The sequence below is a fragment of the Triturus cristatus genome, chromosome 12 (genome assembly GCF_964204655.1).
Source record: "Triturus cristatus chromosome 12, aTriCri1.1, whole genome shotgun sequence".
NCBI classification, from domain to species: domain Eukaryota; kingdom Metazoa; phylum Chordata; class Amphibia; order Caudata; family Salamandridae; genus Triturus; species Triturus cristatus.
Window position 1 is genome coordinate 217,697,132 of NC_140595.1, and position 21,571 is coordinate 217,718,702.

At 45.3% G+C, this 21,571-nt stretch overlaps 22 non-coding genes across 22 annotated transcripts; all 22 read right to left on the reverse strand.

The window, feature by feature from the left end:
* Positions 1 to 150: 150 nt before the first annotated feature.
* On the reverse strand, positions 151 to 265 carry LOC146774221 (U5 spliceosomal RNA). The gene has a single exon (XR_014974315.1). It is a non-coding gene; the product is annotated as a U5 spliceosomal RNA (small nuclear RNA).
* Positions 266 to 1,117: 852 nt separating this feature from the next.
* Positions 1,118 to 1,232, reverse strand: LOC146774222 (U5 spliceosomal RNA). Its single transcript, XR_014974355.1, has one exon. It is a non-coding gene; the product is annotated as a U5 spliceosomal RNA (small nuclear RNA).
* An 888-nt stretch (positions 1,233 to 2,120) lies between these two features.
* On the reverse strand, positions 2,121 to 2,235 carry LOC146774223 (U5 spliceosomal RNA). The gene has a single exon (XR_014973844.1). It is a non-coding gene; the product is annotated as a U5 spliceosomal RNA (small nuclear RNA).
* An 852-nt stretch (positions 2,236 to 3,087) lies between these two features.
* LOC146774224 (U5 spliceosomal RNA) lies at positions 3,088 to 3,202 on the reverse strand. The gene has a single exon (XR_014972679.1). It is a non-coding gene; the product is annotated as a U5 spliceosomal RNA (small nuclear RNA).
* An 852-nt stretch (positions 3,203 to 4,054) lies between these two features.
* On the reverse strand, positions 4,055 to 4,169 carry LOC146774225 (U5 spliceosomal RNA). Its single transcript, XR_014974040.1, has one exon. It is a non-coding gene; the product is annotated as a U5 spliceosomal RNA (small nuclear RNA).
* An 852-nt stretch (positions 4,170 to 5,021) lies between these two features.
* LOC146774226 (U5 spliceosomal RNA) lies at positions 5,022 to 5,136 on the reverse strand. Its single transcript, XR_014972680.1, has one exon. It is a non-coding gene; the product is annotated as a U5 spliceosomal RNA (small nuclear RNA).
* Positions 5,137 to 6,002: 866 nt separating this feature from the next.
* On the reverse strand, positions 6,003 to 6,117 carry LOC146774227 (U5 spliceosomal RNA). Its single transcript, XR_014973845.1, has one exon. It is a non-coding gene; the product is annotated as a U5 spliceosomal RNA (small nuclear RNA).
* An 852-nt stretch (positions 6,118 to 6,969) lies between these two features.
* LOC146774228 (U5 spliceosomal RNA) lies at positions 6,970 to 7,084 on the reverse strand. The gene has a single exon (XR_014974792.1). It is a non-coding gene; the product is annotated as a U5 spliceosomal RNA (small nuclear RNA).
* An 852-nt stretch (positions 7,085 to 7,936) lies between these two features.
* On the reverse strand, positions 7,937 to 8,051 carry LOC146774229 (U5 spliceosomal RNA). The gene has a single exon (XR_014974356.1). It is a non-coding gene; the product is annotated as a U5 spliceosomal RNA (small nuclear RNA).
* An 889-nt stretch (positions 8,052 to 8,940) lies between these two features.
* LOC146774230 (U5 spliceosomal RNA) lies at positions 8,941 to 9,055 on the reverse strand. Its single transcript, XR_014973846.1, has one exon. It is a non-coding gene; the product is annotated as a U5 spliceosomal RNA (small nuclear RNA).
* Positions 9,056 to 9,906: 851 nt separating this feature from the next.
* LOC146774231 (U5 spliceosomal RNA) lies at positions 9,907 to 10,021 on the reverse strand. Its single transcript, XR_014974633.1, has one exon. It is a non-coding gene; the product is annotated as a U5 spliceosomal RNA (small nuclear RNA).
* An 852-nt stretch (positions 10,022 to 10,873) lies between these two features.
* Positions 10,874 to 10,988, reverse strand: LOC146774232 (U5 spliceosomal RNA). Its single transcript, XR_014974793.1, has one exon. It is a non-coding gene; the product is annotated as a U5 spliceosomal RNA (small nuclear RNA).
* Positions 10,989 to 11,840: 852 nt separating this feature from the next.
* On the reverse strand, positions 11,841 to 11,955 carry LOC146774233 (U5 spliceosomal RNA). Its single transcript, XR_014974357.1, has one exon. It is a non-coding gene; the product is annotated as a U5 spliceosomal RNA (small nuclear RNA).
* Positions 11,956 to 12,844: 889 nt separating this feature from the next.
* LOC146774234 (U5 spliceosomal RNA) lies at positions 12,845 to 12,959 on the reverse strand. The gene has a single exon (XR_014973847.1). It is a non-coding gene; the product is annotated as a U5 spliceosomal RNA (small nuclear RNA).
* Positions 12,960 to 13,810: 851 nt separating this feature from the next.
* Positions 13,811 to 13,925, reverse strand: LOC146774235 (U5 spliceosomal RNA). Its single transcript, XR_014974634.1, has one exon. It is a non-coding gene; the product is annotated as a U5 spliceosomal RNA (small nuclear RNA).
* An 852-nt stretch (positions 13,926 to 14,777) lies between these two features.
* LOC146774236 (U5 spliceosomal RNA) lies at positions 14,778 to 14,892 on the reverse strand. The gene has a single exon (XR_014974041.1). It is a non-coding gene; the product is annotated as a U5 spliceosomal RNA (small nuclear RNA).
* Positions 14,893 to 15,767: 875 nt separating this feature from the next.
* LOC146774237 (U5 spliceosomal RNA) lies at positions 15,768 to 15,882 on the reverse strand. The gene has a single exon (XR_014974042.1). It is a non-coding gene; the product is annotated as a U5 spliceosomal RNA (small nuclear RNA).
* Positions 15,883 to 16,734: 852 nt separating this feature from the next.
* Positions 16,735 to 16,849, reverse strand: LOC146774238 (U5 spliceosomal RNA). The gene has a single exon (XR_014972682.1). It is a non-coding gene; the product is annotated as a U5 spliceosomal RNA (small nuclear RNA).
* Positions 16,850 to 17,701: 852 nt separating this feature from the next.
* LOC146774239 (U5 spliceosomal RNA) lies at positions 17,702 to 17,816 on the reverse strand. The gene has a single exon (XR_014974827.1). It is a non-coding gene; the product is annotated as a U5 spliceosomal RNA (small nuclear RNA).
* An 852-nt stretch (positions 17,817 to 18,668) lies between these two features.
* LOC146774240 (U5 spliceosomal RNA) lies at positions 18,669 to 18,783 on the reverse strand. Its single transcript, XR_014974359.1, has one exon. It is a non-coding gene; the product is annotated as a U5 spliceosomal RNA (small nuclear RNA).
* An 889-nt stretch (positions 18,784 to 19,672) lies between these two features.
* Positions 19,673 to 19,787, reverse strand: LOC146774241 (U5 spliceosomal RNA). Its single transcript, XR_014973849.1, has one exon. It is a non-coding gene; the product is annotated as a U5 spliceosomal RNA (small nuclear RNA).
* Positions 19,788 to 20,638: 851 nt separating this feature from the next.
* On the reverse strand, positions 20,639 to 20,753 carry LOC146774242 (U5 spliceosomal RNA). Its single transcript, XR_014974731.1, has one exon. It is a non-coding gene; the product is annotated as a U5 spliceosomal RNA (small nuclear RNA).
* Positions 20,754 to 21,571: the final 818 nt, after the last annotated feature.

Here is a 21,571-nt window from a genome sequence, read left to right on the forward strand (position 1 = left end):
ATGAGGCACCTCTCCTGCACTCTGTTTATGCAAATGAGCAAGCAGAGAGCTCAGGAATAAAACACCAAACTCATGTCCCCCTAAAAAGCAGCAGACAATTGCTGGATATTCCCCAACTTCTAATGCTTTTCTTTTAAACAAATGATAAACAGCCTCACCTGTGTCAAGGCTTAAAAAAATTGAATAAACTCTTAAATGTTCCTCTCCACGGAAATCTTTAGTAAAAGGCGAAAGATATTTTCGTTTTGAAGAGAAACCAGAGTAAGTGACAATATAGCTCTCTAGGGTAAGTGGCGCCACATCAAAGACCCTGTCATTGCGAGGGTGAGGGCCTGAAAGGTATTTTCAGGCTCTAAGAAAGAGGGCGAGAACCAGGCCGGTGGGCAAAACAGGCCAACATTTCAAAGTCTCTGCTCAAGGTACAAAAAGGTGGACTGTTCACATGTGTATGTCTGGGAATATGCAAATTTCTTTTGTACTCACCTCAGCTCATTAGGAGTTGTCGGGGCTGCTGGGGAAGGGGAACAGGAAATGTGAATCAGGCTTTTAGTTAAGTGGCACTGTAGGCCTTTTGTCCCCTAGCCATTTTACGCTTTCAACACGCTCTACACATAGCCATGCACCGTATGTGCCTTTTTCACACGTACTTTCATTAAACCTGAATATAGAAGGATATATCTGTCTAGGCTGGAGACACGTGAAACAAGTCTGACGTGCCCCTTCAAGTCTACCCGAGAGGAAGCTGACTCAGGATTGGCGACCTCTCAGGGCACCTCTAACGGGCACAAATAACGGGCAAGCCCTATGAAAAGCACAGCATGAGTCTTGGTCCCACCTTTAAAAAGGAGGGTGACCTCTGGGATCTGGCAGCAGGATCTTTGGGAGATAAGAAAATATACTGCCTGCGATCGTGTAGTTTCAAGTCAGTCAAGAAAAGCAATCTCATGCACTGCACAAGCTCTTTCCCATGAGGCACCTCTCCTGCACTCTGTTTATGCAAATGAGCAAGCAGAGAGCTCAGGAATAAAACACCAAACTCATGTCCCCCAAAAAAGCAGCAGACAATTGCTGGATATTCCCCAACTTCTAATGCTTTTCTTTTAAACAAATGACAAACAGCCTCACCTGTGGCAAGGATTAAAAAAATTGAATAAACTCTTAAATGTTCCTCTCCACGGAAATCTTTAGTAAAAGGCGAAAGATTTTTTCGCTTTGAAGAGAAACCAGAGTAAGTGACAATATAGCTCTCTAGGGTAAGTGGCGGCACATCAAAGACCCTGTCATTGCGAGGGTGAGGACCTGAAAGGTATTTTCAGGCTCTAAGAAAGAGGGCGAGAACCAGGCCGGTGGGCAAAACAGGCCAACATTTCAAAGTCTCTGCTCAAGGTACAAAAAGGTGGACTGTTCACATGTGTATGTCTGGGAATATGCAAATTTCTTTTGTACTCACCTCAGCTCATTAGGAGTTGTCGGGGCTGCTGGGGAAGGGGAACAGGAAATGTGAATCAGGCTTTTAGTTAAGTGGCACTGTAGGCCTTTTGTCCCCTAGCCATTTTACGCTTTCAACACCATCCCTCCAATCGATATGCTCAGAGCCACCACTGTGCTCTACACATAGCCATGCACCGTATGTGCCTTTTTCACACGTACTTTCATTAAACCTGAATATAGAAGGATATATCTGTCTAGGCTGGAGACATGTGAAACAAGTCTGACGTGCCCCTTCAAGTCTACCTGAGAGGAAGCTGACTCAGGATTGGCGACCTCTCGGGCACCTCTAACGGGCACAAATAACGGGCAAGCCCTATGAAAAGCACAGCATGAGTCTTGGTCCCACCTTTAAAAAGGAGGGTGACCTCTGGGATCTGGCAGCAGGATCTTTGGGAGATAAGAAAATATACTGCCTGCGATCGTGAAGTTTCAAGTCAGTCAAGAAAAGCAATCTCATGCACTGCACAAGCTCTTTCCCATGAGGCACCTCTCCTGCACTCTGTTTATGCAAATGAGCAAGCAGAGAGCTCAGGAATAAAACACCAAACTCATGTCCCCCAAAAAAAGCAGCAGACAATTGCTGGATATTCCCCAACTTGTAATGCTTTTCTTTTAAACAAATGATAAACAGCCTCACCTGTGGCAAGGCTTAAAAAAATTGAATAAACTCTTAAATGTTCCTCTCCACGGAAATCTTTAGTAAAAGGCGAAAGATTTTTTCGTTTTGAAGAGAAACCAGAATAAGTGACAATATAGCTCTCTAGGGTAAGTGGCGGCACATCAAAGACCCTGTCATTGCGAGGGTGAGGACCTGAAAGGTATTTTCAGGCTCTAAGAAAGAGGGCGAGAACCAGGCCGGTGGGCAAAACAGGCCAACATTTCAAAGTCTCTGCTCAAGGCACAAAAAGGTGGACTGTTCACATGTGTATGTCTGGGAATATGCAAATTTCTTTTGTACTCACCTCAGCTCATTAGGAGTTGTCGGGGCTGCTGGGGAAGGGGAACAGGAAATGTGAATCAGGCTTTTAGTTAAGTGGCACTGTAGGCCTTTTGTCCCCTAGCCATTTTACGCTTTCAACACGCTCTACACATAGCCATGGACCGTATGTGCCTTTTTCACACGTACTTTCATTAAACCTGAATATAGAAGGATATATCTGTCTAGGCTGGAGACACGTGAAACAAGTCTGACGTGCCCCTTCAAGTCTACCTGAGAGGAAGCGGACTCAGGATTGGCGACCTCTCAGGGCACCTCCAACGGGCACAAATAACGGGCAAGCCCTATGAAAAGCACAGCATGAGTCTTGGTCCCACCTTTAAAAAGGAGGGTGACCTCTGGGATCTGGCAGCAGGATCTTTGGGAGATAAGAAAATATACTGCCTGCGATCGTGTAGTTTCAAGTCAGTCAAGAAAAGCAATCTCATGCACTGCACAAGCTCTTTCCCATGAGGCACCTCTCCTGCACTCTGTTTATGCAAATGAGCAAGCAGAGAGCTCAGGAATAAAACACCAAACTCATGTCCCCCAAAAAAGCAGCAGACAATTGCTGGATATTCCCCAACTTCTAATGCTTTTCTTTTAAACAAATGATAAACAGCCTCACCTGTGGCAAGGCTTAAAAAAATTGAATAAACTCTTAAATGTTCCTCTCCACGGAAATCTTTAGTAAAAGGCGAAAGATTTTTTCGTTTTGAAGAGAAACCAGAGTAAGTGACAATATAGCTCTCTAGGGTAAGTGGCGGCACATCAAAGACCCTGTCATTGCGAGGGTGAGGACCTGAAAGGTATTTTCAGGCTCTAAGAAAGAGGGCGAGAACCAGGCCGGTGGGCAAAACAGGCCAACATTTCAAAGTCTCTGCTCAAGGTACAAAAAGGTGGACTGTTCACATGTGTATGTCTGGGAATATGCAAATTTCTTTTGTACTCACCTCAGCTCATTAGGAGTTGTCGGGGCTGCTGGGGAAGGGGAACAGGAAATGTGAATCAGGCTTTTAGTTAAGTGGCACTGTAGGCCTTTTGTCCCCTAGCCATTTTACGCTTTCAACACGCTCTACACATAGCCATGCACCGTATGTGCCTTTTTCACACGTACTTTTATTAAACCTGAATATAGAAGGATATATCTGTCTAGGCTGGAGACACGTGAAACAAGTCTGACGTGCCCCTTCAAGTCTACCTGAGAGGAAGCTGACTCAGGATTGGCGACCTCTCAGGGCACCTCTAACGGGCACAAATAACGGGCAAGCCCTATGAAAAGCACAGCATGAGTCTTGGTCCCACCTTTAAAAAGGAGGGTGACCTCTGGGATCTGGCAGCAGGATCTTTGGGAGATAAGAAAATATACTGCCTGCGATCGTGTAGTTTCAAGTCAGTCAAGAAAAGCAATCTCATGCACTGCACAAGCTCTTTCCCATGAGGCACCTCTCCTGCACTCTGTTTATGCAAATGAGCAAGCAGAGAGCTCAGGAATAAAACACCAAACTCATGTCCCCCAAACAAGCAGCAGACAATTGCTGGATATTCCCCAACTTCTAATGCTTTTCTTTTAAACAAATGATAAACAGCCTCACCTGTGGCAAGGATTAAAAAAATTGAATAAACTCTTAAATGTTCCTCTCCACGGAAATCTTTAGTAAAAGGCGAAAGATTTTTTCGTTTTGAAGAGAAACCAGAGTAAGCGACAATATAGCTCTCTAGGGTAAGTGGCGGCACATCAAAGACCCTGTCATTGCGAGGGTGAGGACCTGAAAGGTATTTTCAGGCTCTAAGAAAGAGGGCGAGAACCAGGCCGGTGGGCAAAACAGGCCAACATTTCAAAGTCTCTGCTCAAGGTACAAAAAGGTGGACTGTTCACATGTGTATGTCTGGGAATATGCAAATTTCTTTTGTACTCACCTCAGCTCATTAGGAGTTGTCGGGGCTGCTGGGGAAGGGGAACAGGAAATGTGAATCAGGCTTTTAGTTAAGTGGCACTGTAGGCCTTTTGTCCCCTAGCCATTTTACGCTTTCAACACGCTCTACACATAGCCATGCACCGTATGTGCCTTTTTCACACGTACTTTCATTAAACCTGAATATAGAAGGATATATCTGTCTAGGCTGGAGACACGTGAAACAAGTCTGACGTGCCCCTTCAAGTTTACCTGAGAGGAAGCTGACTCAGGATTGGCGACCTCTCAGGGCACCTCTAACGGGCACAAATAACGGGCAAGCCCTATGAAAAGCACAGCATGAGTCTTGGTCCCACCTTTAAAAAGGAGGGTGACCTCTGGGATCTGGCAGCAGGATCTTTGGGAGATAAGAAAATATACTGCCTGCGATCGTGAAGTTTCAAGTCAGTCAAGAAAAGCAATCTCATGCACTGCACAAGCTCTTTCCCATGAGGCACCTCTCCTGCACTCTGTTTATGCAAATGAGCAAGCAGAGAGCTCAGGAATAAAACACCAAACTCATGTCCCCCAAAAAAGCAGCAGACAATTGCTGGATATTCCCCAACTTCTAATGCTTTTCTTTTAAACAAATGATAAACAGCCTCACCTGTGGCAAGGCTTAAAAAAATTGAATAAACTCTTAAATGTTCCTCTCCACGGAAATCTTTAGTAAAAGGCGAAAGATTTTTTCGTTTTGAAGAGAAACCAGAGTAAGTGACAATATAGCTCTCTAGGGTAAGTGGCGGCACATCAAAGACCCTGTCATTGCGAGGGTGAGGACCTGAAAGGTATTTTCAGGCTCTAAGAAAGAGGGCGAGAACCAGGCCGGTGGGCAAAACAGGCCAACATTTCAAAGTCTCTGCTCAAGGTACAAAAAGGTGGACTGTTCACATGTGTATGTCTGGGAATATGCAAATTTCTTTTGTACTCACCTCAGCTCATTAGGAGTTGTCGGGGCTGCTGGGGAAGGGGAACAGGAAATGTGAATCAGGCTTTTAGTTAAGTGGCACTGTAGGCCTTTTGTCCCCTAGCCATTTTACGCTTTCAACACGCTCTACACATAGCCATGCACCGTATGTGCCTTTTTCACACGTACTTTCATTAAACCTGAATATAGAAGGATATATCTGTCTAGGCTGGAGACACGTGAAACAAGTCTGACGTGCCCCTTCAAGTCTACCTGAGAGGAAGCTGACTCAGGATTGGCGACCTCTCAGGGCACCTCGAACGGGCACAAATAACGGGCACAAATAACGGGCAAGCCCTATGAAAAGCACAGCATGAGTCTTGGTCCCACCTTTAAAAAGGAGGGTGACCTCTGGGATCTGGCAGCAGGATCTTTGGGAGATAAGAAAATATACTGCCTGCGATCGTGAAGTTTCAAGTCAGTCAAGAAAAGAAATCTCATGCACTGCACAAGCTCTTTCCCATGAGGCACCTCTCCTGCACTCTGTTTATGCAAATGAGCAAGCAGAGAGCTCAGGAATAAAACACCAAACTCATGTCCCCCAAAAAAAGCAGCAGACAATTGCTGGATATTCCCCAACTTGTAATGCTTTTCTTTTAAACAAATGATAAACAGCCTCACCTGTGGCAAGGCTTAAAAAAATTGAATAAACTCTTAAATGTTCCTCTCCACGGAAATCTTTAGTAAAAGGCGAAAGATTTTTTCGTTTTGAAGAGAAACCAGAATAAGTGACAATATAGCTCTCTAGGGTAAGTGGCGGCACATCAAAGACCCTGTCATTGCGAGGGTGAGGACCTGAAAGGTATTTTCAGGCTCTAAGAAAGAGGGCGAGAACCAGGCCGGTGGGCAAAACAGGCCAACATTTCAAAGTCTCTGCTCAAGGTACAAAAAGGTGGACTGTTCACATGTGTATGTCTGGGAATATGCAAATTTCTTTTGTACTCACCTCAGCTCATTAGGAGTTGTCGGGGCTGCTGGGGAAGGGGAACAGGAAATGTGAATCAGGCTTTTAGTTAAGTGGCACTGTAGGCCTTTTGTCCCCTAGCCATTTTACGCTTTCAACACGCTCTACACATAGCCATGCACCGTATGTGCCTTTTTCACACGTACTTTCATTAAACCTGAATATAGAAGGATATATCTGTCTAGGCTGGAGACACGTGAAACAAGTCTGACGTGCCCCTTCAAGTCTACCTGAGAGGAAGCGGACTCAGGATTGGCGACCTCTCAGGGCACCTCCAACGGGCACAAATAACGGGCAAGCCCTATGAAAAGCACAGCATGAGTCTTGGTCCCACCTTTAAAAAGGAGGGTGACCTCTGGGATCTGGCAGCAGGATCTTTGGGAGATAAGAAAATATACTGCCTGCGATCGTGTAGTTTCAAGTCAGTCAAGAAAAGCAATCTCATGCACTGCACAAGCTCTTTCCCATGAGGCACCTCTCCTGCACTCTGTTTATGCAAATGAGCAAGCAGAGAGCTCAGGAATAAAACACCAAACTCATGTCCCCCAAAAAAGCAGCAGACAATTGCTGGATATTCCCCAACTTCTAATGCTTTTCTTTTAAACAAATGATAAACAGCCTCACCTGTGGCAAGGCTTAAAAAAATTGAATAAACTCTTAAATGTTCCTCTCCACGGAAATCTTTAGTAAAAGGCGAAAAAAATTTTCGTTTTGAAGAGAAACCAGAGTAAGTGACAATATAGCTCTCTAGGGTAAGTGGCGGCACATCAAAGACCCTGTCATTGCGAGGGTGAGGACCTGAAAGGTATTTTCAGGCTCTAAGAAAGAGGGCGAGAACCAGGCCGGTGGGCAAAACAGGCCAACATTTCAAAGTCTCTGCTCAAGGTACAAAAAGGTGGACTGTTCACATGTGTATGTCTGGGAATATGCAAATTTCTTTTGTACTCACCTCAGCTCATTAGGAGTTGTCGGGGCTGCTGGGGAAGGGGAACAGGAAATGTGAATCAGGCTTTTAGTTAAGTGGCACTGTAGGCCTTTTGTCCCCTAGCCATTTTACGCTTTCAACACGCTCTACACATAGCCATGCACCGTATGTGCCTTTTTCACACGTACTTTCATTAAACCTGAATATAGAAGGATATATCTGTCTAGGCTGGAGACACGTGAAACAAGTCTGACGTGCCCCTTCAAGTCTACCTGAGAGGAAGCGGACTCAGGATTGGCGACCTCTCAGGGCACCTCCAACGGGCACAAATAACGGGCAAGCCCTATGAAAAGCACAGCATGAGTCTTGGTCCCACCTTTAAAAAGGAGGGTGACCTCTGGGATCTGGCAGCAGGATCTTTGGGAGATAAGAAAATATACTGCCTGCGATCGTGTAGTTTCAAGTCAGTCAAGAAAAGCAATCTCATGCACTGCACAAGCTCTTTCCCATGAGGCACCTCTCCTGCACTCTGTTTATGCAAATGAGCAAGCAGAGAGCTCAGGAATAAAACACCAAACTCATGTCCCCCAAAAAAGCAGCAGACAATTGCTGGATATTCCCCAACTTCTAATGCTTTTCTTTTAAACAAATGATAAACAGCCTCACCTGTGGCAAGGATTAAAAAAATTGAATAAACTCTTAAATGTTCCTCTCCACGGAAATCTTTAGTAAAAGGCGAAAGATTTTTTCGCTTTGAAGAGAAACCAGAGTAAGTGACAATATAGCTCTCTAGGGTAAGTGGCGGCACATCAAAGACCCTGTCATTGCGAGGGTGAGGACCTGAAAGGTATTTTCAGGCTCTAAGAAAGAGGGCGAGAACCAGGCCGGTGGGCAAAACAGGCCAACATTTCAAAGTCTCTGCTCAAGGTACAAAAAGGTGGACTGTTCACATGTGTATGTCTGGGAATATGCAAATTTCTTTTGTACTCACCTCAGCTCATTAGGAGTTGTCGGGGCTGCTGGGGAAGGGGAACAGGAAATGTGAATCAGGCTTTTAGTTAAGTGGCACTGTAGGCCTTTTGTCCCCTAGCCATTTTACGCTTTCAACACCATCCCTCCAATCGATATGCTCAGAGCCACCACTGTGCTCTACACATAGCCATGCACCGTATGTGCCTTTTTCACACGTACTTTCATTAAACCTGAATATAGAAGGATATATCTGTCTAGGCTGGAGACATGTGAAACAAGTCTGACGTGCCCCTTCAAGTCTACCTGAGAGGAAGCTGACTCAGGATTGGCGACCTCTCAGGGCACCTCTAACGGGCACAAATAACGGGCAAGCCCTATGAAAAGCACAGCATGAGTCTTGGTCCCACCTTTAAAAAGGAGGGTGACCTCTGGGATCTGGCAGCAGGATCTTTGGGAGATAAGAAAATATACTGCCTGCGATCGTGAAGTTTCAAGTCAGTCAAGAAAAGCAATCTCATGCACTGCACAAGCTCTTTCCCATGAGGCACCTCTCCTGCACTCTGTTTATGCAAATGAGCAAGCAGAGAGCTCAGGAATAAAACACCAAACTCATGTCCCCCAAAAAAAGCAGCAGACAATTGCTGGATATTCCCCAACTTGTAATGCTTTTCTTTTAAACAAATGATAAACAGCCTCACCTGTGGCAAGGCTTAAAAAAATTGAATAAACTCTTAAATGTTCCTCTCCACGGAAATCTTTAGTAAAAGGCGAAAGATTTTTTCGTTTTGAAGAGAAACCAGAATAAGTGACAATATAGCTCTCTAGGGTAAGTGGCGGCACATCAAAGACCCTGTCATTGCGAGGGTGAGGACCTGAAAGGTATTTTCAGGCTCTAAGAAAGAGGGCGAGAACCAGGCCGGTGGGCAAAACAGGCCAACATTTCAAAGTCTCTGCTCAAGGTACAAAAAGGTGGACTGTTCACATGTGTATGTCTGGGAATATGCAAATTTCTTTTGTACTCACCTCAGCTCATTAGGAGTTGTCGGGGCTGCTGGGGAAGGGGAACAGGAAATGTGAATCAGGCTTTTAGTTAAGTGGCACTGTAGGCCTTTTGTCCCCTAGCCATTTTACGCTTTCAACACGCTCTACACATAGCCATGCACCGTATGTGCCTTTTTCACACGTACTTTCATTAAACCTGAATATAGAAGGATATATCTGTCTAGGCTGGAGACACGTGAAACAAGTCTGACGTGCCCCTTCAAGTCTACCTGAGAGGAAGCGGACTCAGGATTGGCGACCTCTCAGGGCACCTCCAACGGGCACAAATAACGGCAAGCCCTATGAAAAGCACAGCATGAGTCTTGGTCCCACCTTTAAAAAGGAGGGTGACCTCTGGGATCTGGCAGCAGGATCTTTGGGAGATAAGAAAATATACTGCCTGCGATCGTGTAGTTTCAAGTCAGTCAAGAAAAGCAATCTCATGCACTGCACAAGCTCTTTCCCATGAGGCACCTCTCCTGCACTCTGTTTATGCAAATGAGCAAGCAGAGAGCTCAGGAATAAAACACCAAACTCATGTCCCCCAAAAAAGCAGCAGACAATTGCTGGATATTCCCCAACTTCTAATGCTTTTCTTTTAAACAAATGATAAACAGCCTCACCTGTGGCAAGGCTTAAAAAAATTGAATAAACTCTTAAATGTTCCTCTCCACGGAAATCTTTAGTAAAAGGCGAAAAAATTTTTCGTTTTGAAGAGAAACCAGAGTAAATGACAATATAGCTCTCTAGGGTAAGTGGCGGCACATCAAAGACCCTGTCATTGCGAGGGTGAGGACCTGAAAGGTATTTTCAGGCTCTAAGAAAGAGGGCGAGAACCAGGCCGGTGGGCAAAACAGGCCAACATTTCAAAGTCTCTGCTCAAGGTACAAAAAGGTGGACTGTTCACATGTGTATGTCTGGGAATATGCAAATTTCTTTTGTACTCACCTCAGCTCATTAGGAGTTGTCGGGGCTGCTGGGGAAGGGGAACAGGAAATGTGAATCAGGCTTTTAGTTAAGTGGCACTGTAGGCCTTTTGTCCCCTAGCCATTTTACGCTTTCAACACGCTCTACACATAGCCATGCACCGTATGTGCCTTTTTCACACGTACTTTCATTAAACCTGAATATAGAAGGATATATCTGTCTAGGCTGGAGACACGTGAAACAAGTCTGACGTGCCCCTTCAAGTCTACCTGAGAGGAAGCGGACTCAGGATTGGCGACCTCTCAGGGCACCTCCAACGGGCACAAATAACGGGCAAGCCCTATGAAAAGCACAGCATGAGTCTTGGTCCCACCTTTAAAAAGGAGGGTGACCTCTGGGATCTGGCAGCAGGATCTTTGGGAGATAAGAAAATATACTGCCTGCGATCGTGTAGTTTCAAGTCAGTCAAGAAAAGCAATCTCATGCACTGCACAAGCTCTTTCCCATGAGGCACCTCTCCTGCACTCTGTTTATGCAAATGAGCAAGCAGAGAGCTCAGGAATAAAACACCAAACTCATGTCCCCCAAAAAAGCAGCAGACAATTGCTGGATATTCCCCAACTTCTAATGCTTTTCTTTTAAACAAATGATAAACAGCCTCACCTGTGGCAAGGCTTAAAAAAATTGAATAAACTCTTAAATGTTCCTCTCCACGGAAATCTTTAGTAAAAGGCGAAAAAAATTTTCGTTTTGAAGAGAAACCAGAGTAAGTGACAATATAGCTCTCTAGGGTAAGTGGCGGCACATCAAAGACCCTGTCATTGCGAGGGTGAGGACCTGAAAGGTATTTTCAGGCTCTAAGAAAGAGGGCGAGAACCAGGCCGGTGGGCAAAACAGGCCAACATTTCAAAGTCTCTGCTCAAGGTACAAAAAGGTGGACTGTTCACATGTGTATGTCTGGGAATATGCAAATTTCTTTTGTACTCACCTCAGCTCATTAGGAGTTGTCGGGGCTGCTGGGGAAGGGGAACAGGAAATGTGAATCAGGCTTTTAGTTAAGTGGCACTGTAGGCCTTTTGTCCCCTAGCCATTTTACGCTTTCAACACGCTCTACACATAGCCATGCACCGTATGTGCCTTTTTCACACGTACTTTCATTAAACCTGAATATAGAAGGATATATCTGTCTAGGCTGGAGACACGTGAAACAAGTCTGACGTGCCCCTTCAAGTCTACCTGAGAGGAAGCGGACTCAGGATTGGCGACCTCTCAGGGCACCTCCAACGGGCACAAATAACGGGCAAGCCCTATGAAAAGCACAGCATGAGTCTTGGTCCCACCTTTAAAAAGGAGGGTGACCTCTGGGATCTGGCAGCAGGATCTTTGGGAGATAAGAAAATATACTGCCTGCGATCGTGTAGTTTCAAGTCAGTCAAGAAAAGCAATCTCATGCACTGCACAAGCTCTTTCCCATGAGGCACCTCTCCTGCACTCTGTTTATGCAAATGAGCAAGCAGAGAGCTCAGGAATAAAACACCAAACTCATGTCCCCCAAAAAAGCAGCAGACAATTGCTGGATATTCCCCAACTTCTAATGCTTTTCTTTTAAACAAATGATAAACAGCCTCACCTGTGGCAAGGATTAAAAAAATTGAATAAACTCTTAAATGTTCCTCTCCACGGAAATCTTTAGTAAAAGGCGAAAGATTTTTTCGCTTTGAAGAGAAACCAGAGTAAGTGACAATATAGCTCTCTAGGGTAAGTGGCGGCACATCAAAGACCCTGTCATTGCGAGGGTGAGGACCTGAAAGGTATTTTCAGGCTCTAAGAAAGAGGGCGAGAACCAGGCCGGTGGGCAAAACAGGCCAACATTTCAAAGTCTCTGCTCAAGGTACAAAAAGGTGGACTGTTCACATGTGTATGTCTGGGAATATGCAAATTTCTTTTGTACTCACCTCAGCTCATTAGGAGTTGTCGGGGCTGCTGGGGAAGGGGAACAGGAAATGTGAATCAGGCTTTTAGTTAAGTGGCACTGTAGGCCTTTTGTCCCCTAGCCATTTTACGCTTTCAACACCATCCCTCCAATCGATATGCTCAGAGCCACCACTGTGCTCTACACATAGCCATGCACCGTATGTGCCTTTTTCACACGTACTTTCATTAAACCTGAATATAGAAGGATATATCTGTCTAGGCTGGAGACATGTGAAACAAGTCTGACGTGCCCCTTCAAGTCTACCTGAGAGGAAGCTGACTCAGGATTGGCGACCTCTCAGGGCACCTCTAACGGGCACAAATAACGGGCAAGCCCTATGAAAAGCACAGCATGAGTCTTGGTCCCACCTTTAAAAAGGAGGGTGACCTCTGGGATCTGGCAGCAGGATCTTTGGGAGATAAGAAAATATACTGCCTGCGATCGTGAAGTTTCAAGTCAGTCAAGAAAAGCAATCTCATGCACTGCACAAGCTCTTTCCCATGAGGCACCTCTCCTGCACTCTGTTTATGCAAATGAGCAAGCAGAGAGCTCAGGAATAAAACACCAAACTCATGTCCCCCAAAAAAAGCAGCAGACAATTGCTGGATATTCCCCAACTTGTAATGCTTTTCTTTTAAACAAATGATAAACAGCCTCACCTGTGGCAAGGCTTAAAAAAATTGAATAAACTCTTAAATGTTCCTCTCCACGGAAATCTTTAGTAAAAGGCGAAAGATTTTTTCGTTTTGAAGAGAAACCAGAATAAGTGACAATATAGCTCTCTAGGGTAAGTGGCGGCACATCAAAGACCCTGTCATTGCGAGGGTGAGGACCTGAAAGGTATTTTCAGGCTCTAAGAAAGAGGGCGAGAACCAGGCCGGTGGGCAAAACAGGCCAACATTTCAAAGTCTCTGCTCAAGGTACAAAAAGGTGGACTGTTCACATGTGTATGTCTGGGAATATGCAAATTTCTTTTGTACTCACCTCAGCTCATTAGGAGTTGTCGGGGCTGCTGGGGAAGGGGAACAGGAAATGTGAATCAGGCTTTTAGTTAAGTGGCACTGTAGGCCTTTTGTCCCCTAGCCATTTTACGCTTTCAACACGCTCTACACATAGCCATGCACCGTATGTGCCTTTTTCACACGTACTTTCATTAAACCTGAATATAGAAGGATATATCTGTCTAGGCTGGAGACACGTGAAACAAGTCTGACGTGCCCCTTCAAGTCTACCTGAGAGGAAGCGGACTCAGGATTGGCGACCTCTCAGGGCACCTCCAACGGGCACAAATAACGGCAAGCCCTATGAAAAGCACAGCATGAGTCTTGGTCCCACCTTTAAAAAGGAGGGTGACCTCTGGGATCTGGCAGCAGGATCTTTGGGAGATAAGAAAATATACTGCCTGCGATCGTGTAGTTTCAAGTCAGTCAAGAAAAGCAATCTCATGCACTGCACAAGCTCTTTCCCATGAGGCACCTCTCCTGCACTCTGTTTATGCAAATGAGCAAGCAGAGAGCTCAGGAATAAAACACCAAACTCATGTCCCCCAAAAAAGCAGCAGACAATTGCTGGATATTCCCCAACTTCTAATGCTTTTCTTTTAAACAAATGATAAACAGCCTCACCTGTGGCAAGGCTTAAAAAAATTGAATAAACTCTTAAATGTTCCTCTCCACGGAAATCTTTAGTAAAAGGCGAAAAAATTTTTCGTTTTGAAGAGAAACCAGAGTAAATGACAATATAGCTCTCTAGGGTAAGTGGCGGCACATCAAAGACCCTGTCATTGCGAGGGTGAGGACCTGAAAGGTATTTTCAGGCTCTAAGAAAGAGGGCGAGAACCAGGCCGGTGGGCAAAACAGGCCAACATTTCAAAGTCTCTGCTCAAGGTACAAAAAGGTGGACTGTTCACATGTGTATGTCTGGGAATATGCAAATTTCTTTTGTACTCACCTCAGCTCATTAGGAGTTGTCGGGGCTGCTGGGGAAGGGGAACAGGAAATGTGAATCAGGCTTTTAGTTAAGTGGCACTGTAGGCCTTTTGTCCCCTAGCCATTTTACGCTTTCAACACGCTCTACACATAGCCATGCACCGTATGTGCCTTTTTCACACGTACTTTCATTAAACCTGAATATAGAAGGATATATCTGTCTAGGCTGGAGACACGTGAAACAAGTCTGACGTGCCCCTTCAAGTCTACCTGAGAGGAAGCTGACTCAGGATTGGCGACCTCTCAGGGCACCTCTAACGGGCACAAATAACGGGCAAGCCCTATGAAAAGCACAGCATGAGTCTTGGTCCCACCTTTAAAAAGGAGGGTGACCTCTGGGATCTGGCAGCAGGATCTTTGGGAGATAAGAAAATATACTGCCTGCGATCGTGTAGTTTCAAGTCAGTCAAGAAAAGCAATCTCATGCACTGCACAAGCTCTTTCCCATGAGGCACCTCTCCTGCACTCTGTTTATGCAAATGAGCAAGCAGAGAGCTCAGGAATAAAACACCAAACTCATGTCCCCCAAACAAGCAGCAGACAATTGCTGGATATTCCCCAACTTCTAATGCTTTTCTTTTAAACAAATGATAAACAGCCTCACCTGTGGCAAGGATTAAAAAAATTGAATAAACTCTTAAATGTTCCTCTCCACGGAAATCTTTAGTAAAAGGCGAAAGATTTTTTCGTTTTGAAGAGAAACCAGAGTAAGCGACAATATAGCTCTCTAGGGTAAGTGGCGGCACATCAAAGACCCTGTCATTGCGAGGGTGAGGACCTGAAAGGTATTTTCAGGCTCTAAGAAAGAGGGCGAGAACCAGGCCGGTGGGCAAAACAGGCCAACATTTCAAAGTCTCTGCTCAAGGTACAAAAAGGTGGACTGTTCACATGTGTATGTCTGGGAATATGCAAATTTCTTTTGTACTCACCTCAGCTCATTAGGAGTTGTCGGGGCTGCTGGGGAAGGGGAACAGGAAATGTGAATCAGGCTTTTAGTTAAGTGGCACTGTAGGCCTTTTGTCCCCTAGCCATTTTACGCTTTCAACACCATCCCTCCAATCGATATGCTCAGAGCCACCACTGTGCTCTACACATAGCCATGCACCGTATGTGCCTTTTTCACACGTACTTTCATTAAACCTGAATATAGAAGGATATATCTGTCTAGGCTGGAGACATGTGAAACAAGTCTGACGTGCCCCTTCAAGTCTACCTGAGAGGAAGCTGACTCAGGATTGGCGACCTCTCAGGGCACCTCGAACGGGCAAGCCCTATGAAAAGCACAGCATGAGTCTTGGTCCCACCTTTAAAAAGGAGGGTGACCTCTGGGATCTGGCAGCAGGATCTTTGGGAGATAAGAAAATATACTGCCTGCGATCGTGTAGTTTCAAGTCAGTCAAGAAAAGCAATCTCATGCACTGCACAAGCTCTTTCCCATGAGGCACCTCTCCTGCACTCTGTTTATGCAAATGAGCAAGCAGAGAGCTCAGGAATAAAACACCAAACTCATGTCCCCCAAACAAGCAGCAGACAATTGCTGGATATTCCCCAACTTCTAATGCTTTTCTTTTAAACAAATGATAAACAGCCTCACCTGTGGCAAGGATTAAAAAAATTGAATAAACTCTTAAATGTTCCTCTCCACGGAAATCTTTAGTAAAAGGCGAAAGATTTTTTCGTTTTGAAGAGAAACCAGAGTAAGCGACAATATAGCTCTCTAGGGTAAGTGGCGGCACATCAAAGACCCTGTCATTGCGAGGGTGAGGACCTGAAAGGTATTTTCAGGCTCTAAGAAAGAGGGCGAGAACCAGGCCGGTGGGCAAAACAGGCCAACATTTCAAAGTCTCTGCTCAAGGTACAAAAAGGTGGACTGTTCACATGTGTATGTCTGGGAATATGCAAATTTCTTTTGTACTCACCTCAGCTCATTAGGAGTTGTCGGGGCTGCTGGGGAAGGGGAACAGGAAATGTGAATCAGGCTTTTAGTTAAGTGGCACTGTAGGCCTTTTGTCCCCTAGCCATTTTACGCTTTCAACACGCTCTACACATAGCCATGCACCGTATGTGCCTTTTTCACACGTACTTTCATTAAACCTGAATATAGAAGGATATATCTGTCTAGGCTGGAGACACGTGAAACAAGTCTGACGTGCCCCTTCAAGTTTACCTGAGAGGAAGCTGACTCAGGATTGGCGACCTCTCAGGGCACCTCTAACGGGCACAAATAACGGGCAAGCCCTATGAAAAGCACAGCATGAGTCTTGGTCCCACCTTTAAAAAGGAGGGTGACCTCTGGGATCTGGCAGCAGGATCTTTGGGAGATAAGAAAATATACTGCCTGCGATCGTGAAGTTTCAAGTCAGTCAAGAAAAGCAATCTCATGCACTGCACAAGCTCTTTCCCATGAGGCACCTCTCCTGCACTCTGTTTATGCAAATGAGCAAGCAGAGAGCTCAGGAATAAAACACCAAACTCATGTCCCCCAAAAAAGCAGCAGACAATTGCTGGATATTCCCCAACTTCTAATGCTTTTCTTTTAAACAAATGATAAACAGCCTCACCTGTGGCAAGGCTTAAAAAAATTGAATAAACTCTTAAATGTTCCTCTCCACGGAAATCTTTAGTAAAAGGCGAAAGATTTTTTCGTTTTGAAGAGAAACCAGAGTAAGTGACAATATAGCTCTCTAGGGTAAGTGGCGGCACATCAAAGACCCTGTCATTGCGAGGGTGAGGACCTGAAAGGTATTTTCAGGCTCTAAGAAAGAGGGCGAGAACCAGGCCGGTGGGCAAAACAGGCCAACATTTCAAAGTCTCTGCTCAAGGTACAAAAAGGTGGACTGTTCACATGTGTATGTCTGGGAATATGCAAATTTCTTTTGTACTCACCTCAGCTCATTAGGAGTTGTCGGGGCTGCTGGGGAAGGGGAACAGGAAATGTGAATCAGGCTTTTAGTTAAGTGGCACTGTAGGCCTTTTGTCCCCTAGCCATTTTACGCTTTCAACACGCTCTACACATAGCCATGCACCGTATGTGCCTTTTTCACACGTACTTTCATTAAACCTGAATATAGAAGGATATATCTGTCTAGGCTGGAGACACGTGAAACAAGTCTGACGTGCCCCTTCAAGTCTACCTGAGAGGAAGCGGACTCAGGATTGGCGACCTCTCAGGGCACCTCCAACGGGCACAAATAACGGGCAAGCCCTATGAAAAGCACAGCATGAGTCTTGGTCCCACCTTTAAAAAGGAGGGTGACCTCTGGGATCTGGCAGCAGGATCTTTGGGAGATAAGAAAATATACTGCCTGCGATCGTGTAGTTTCAAGTCAGTCAAGAAAAGCAATCTCATGCACTGCACAAGCTCTTTCCCATGAGGCACCTCTCCTGCACTCTGTTTATGCAAATGAGCAAGCAGAGAGCTCAGGAATAAAACACCAAACTCATGTCCCCCAAAAAAGCAGCAGACAATTGCTGGATATTCCCCAACTTCTAATGCTTTTCTTTTAAACAAATGATAAACAGCCTCACCTGTGGCAAGGCTTAAAAAAATTGAATAAACTCTTAAATGTTCCTCTCCACGGAAATCTTTAGTAAAAGGCGAAAAAAAATTTCGTTTTGAAGAGAAACCAAAGTAAGTGACAATATAGCTCTCTAGGGTAAGTGGCGGCACATCAAAGACCCTGTCATTGCGAGGGTGAGGACCTGAAAGGTATTTTCAGGCTCTAAGAAAGAGGGCGAGAACCAGGCCGGTGGGCAAAACAGGCCAACATTTCAAAGTCTCTGCTCAAGGTACAAAAAGGTGGACTGTTCACATGTGTATGTCTGGGAATATGCAAATTTCTTTTGTACTCACCTCAGCTCATTAGGAGTTGTCGGGGCTGCTGGGGAAGGGGAACAGGAAATGTGAATCAGGCTTTTAGTTAAGTGGCACTGTAGGCCTTTTGTCCCCTAGCCATTTTACGCTTTCAACACGCTCTACACATAGCCATGCACCGTATGTGCCTTTTTCACACGTACTTTCATTAAACCTGAATATAGAAGGATATATCTGTCTAGGCTGGAGACACGTGAAACAAGTCTGACGTGCCCCTTCAAGTCTACCTGAGAGGAAGCGGACTCAGGATTGGCGACCTCTCAGGGCACCTCCAACGGGCACAAATAACGGGCAAGCCCTATGAAAAGCACAGCATGAGTCTTGGTCCCACCTTTAAAAAGGAGGGTGACCTCTGGGATCTGGCAGCAGGATCTTTGGGAGATAAGAAAATATACTGCCTGCGATCGTGTAGTTTCAAGTCAGTCAAGAAAAGCAATCTCATGCACTGCACAAGCTCTTTCCCATGAGGCACCTCTCCTGCACTCTGTTTATGCAAATGAGCAAGCAGAGAGCTCAGGAATAAAACACCAAACTCATGTCCCCCAAAAAAGCAGCAGACAATTGCTGGATATTCCCCAACTTCTAATGCTTTTCTTTTAAACAAATGATAAACAGCCTCACCTGTGGCAAGGATTAAAAAAATTGAATAAACTCTTAAATGTTCCTCTCCACGGAAATCTTTAGTAAAAGGCGAAAGATTTTTTCGCTTTGAAGAGAAACCAGAGTAAGTGACAATATAGCTCTCTAGGGTAAGTGGCGGCACATCAAAGACCCTGTCATTGCGAGGGTGAGGACCTGAAAGGTATTTTCAGGCTCTAAGAAAGAGGGCGAGAACCAGGCCGGTGGGCAAAACAGGCCAACATTTCAAAGTCTCTGCTCAAGGTACAAAAAGGTGGACTGTTCACATGTGTATGTCTGGGAATATGCAAATTTCTTTTGTACTCACCTCAGCTCATTAGGAGTTGTCGGGGCTGCTGGGGAAGGGGAACAGGAAATGTGAATCAGGCTTTTAGTTAAGTGGCACTGTAGGCCTTTTGTCCCCTAGCCATTTTACGCTTTCAACACCATCCCTCCAATCGATATGCTCAGAGCCACCACTGTGCTCTACACATAGCCATGCACCGTATGTGCCTTTTTCACACGTACTTTCATTAAACCTGAATATAGAAGGATATATCTGTCTAGGCTGGAGACATGTGAAACAAGTCTGACGTGCCCCTTCAAGTCTACCTGAGAGGAAGCTGACTCAGGATTGGCGACCTCTCAGGGCACCTCTAACGGGCACAAATAACGGGCAAGCCCTATGAAAAGCACAGCATGAGTCTTGGTCCCACCTTTAAAAAGGAGGGTGACCTCTGGGATCTGGCAGCAGGATCTTTGGGAGATAAGAAAATATACTGCCTGCGATCGTGAAGTTTCAAGTCAGTCAAGAAAAGCAATCTCATGCACTGCACAAGCTCTTTCCCATGAGGCACCTCTCCTGCACTCTGTTTATGCAAATGAGCAAGCAGAGAGCTCAGGAATAAAACACCAAACTCATGTCCCCCAAAAAAAGCAGCAGACAATTGCTGGATATTCCCCAACTTGTAATGCTTTTCTTTTAAACAAATGATAAACAGCCTCACCTGTGGCAAGGCTTAAAAAAATTGAATAAACTCTTAAATGTTCCTCTCCACGGAAATCTTTAGTAAAAGGCGAAAGATTTTTTCGTTTTGAAGAGAAACCAGAATAAGTGACAATATAGCTCTCTAGGGTAAGTGGCGGCACATCAAAGACCCTGTCATTGCGAGGGTGAGGACCTGAAAGGTATTTTCAGGCTCTAAGAAAGAGGGCGAGAACCAGGCCGGTGGGCAAAACAGGCCAACATTTCAAAGTCTCTGCTCAAGGTACAAAAAGGTGGACTGTTCACATGTGTATGTCTGGGAATATGCAAATTTCTTTTGTACTCACCTCAGCTCATTAGGAGTTGTCGGGGCTGCTGGGGAAGGGGAACAGGAAATGTGAATCAGGCTTTTAGTTAAGTGGCACTGTAGGCCTTTTGTCCCCTAGCCATTTTACGCTTTCAACACGCTCTACACATAGCCATGCACCGTATGTGCCTTTTTCACACGTACTTTCATTAAACCTGAATATAGAAGGATATATCTGTCTAGGCTGGAGACACGTGAAACAAGTCTGACGTGCCCCTTCAAGTCTACCTGAGAGGAAGCGGACTCAGGATTGGCGACCTCTCAGGGCACCTCCAACGGGCACAAATAACGGCAAGCCCTATGAAAAGCACAGCATGAGTCTTGGTCCCACCTTTAAAAAGGAGGGTGACCTCTGGGATCTGGCAGCAGGATCTTTGGGAGATAAGAAAATATACTGCCTGCGATCGTGTAGTTTCAAGTCAGTCAAGAAAAGCAATCTCATGCACTGCACAAGCTCTTTCCCATGAGGCACCTCTCCTGCACTCTGTTTATGCAAATGAGCAAGCAGAGAGCTCAGGAATAAAACACCAAACTCATGTCCCCCAAAAAAGCAGCAGACAATTGCTGGATATTCCCCAACTTCTAATGCTTTTCTTTTAAACAAATGATAAACAGCCTCACCTGTGGCAAGGCTTAAAAAAATTGAATAAACTCTTAAATGTTCCTCTCCACGGAAATCTTTAGTAAAAGGCGAAAATTTTTTTCGTTTTGAAGAGAAACCAGAGTAAGTGACAATATAGCTCTCTAGGGTAAGTGGCGGCACATCAAAGACCCTGTCATTGCGAGGGTGAGGACCTGAAAGGTATTTTCAGGCTCTAAGAAAGAGGGCGAGAACCAGGCCGGTGGGCAAAACAGGCCAACATTTCAAAGTCTCTGCTCAAGGTACAAAAAGGTGGACTGTTCACATGTGTATGTCTGGGAATATGCAAATTTCTTTTGTACTCACCTCAGCTCATTAGGAGTTGTCGGGGCTGCTGGGGAAGGGGAACAGGAAATGTGAATCAGGCTTTTAGTTAAGTGGCACTGTAGGCCTTTTGTCCCCTAGCCATTTTACGCTTTCAACACGCTCTACACATAGCCATGCACCGTATGTGCCTTTTTCACACGTACTTTCATTAAACCTGAATATAGAAGGATATATCTGTCTAGGCTGGAGACACGTGAAACAAGTCTGACGTGCCCCTTCAAGTCTACCTGAGAGGAAGCTGACTCAGGATTGGCGACCTCTCAGGGCACCTCTAACCGGCACAAATAACGGGCAAGCCCTATGAAAAGCACAGCATGAGTCTTGGTCCCACCTTTAAAAAGGAGGGTGACCTCTGGGATCTGGCAGCAGGATCTTTGGGAGATAAGAAAATATACTGCCTGCGATCGTGTAGTTTCAAGTCAGTCAAGAAAAGCAATCTCATGCACTGCACAAGCTCTTTCCCATGAGGCACCTCTCCTGCACTCTGTTTATGCAAATGAGCAAGCAGAGAGCTCAGGAATAAAACACCAAACTCATGTCCCCCAAAAAAGCAGCAGACAATTGCTGGATATTCCCCAA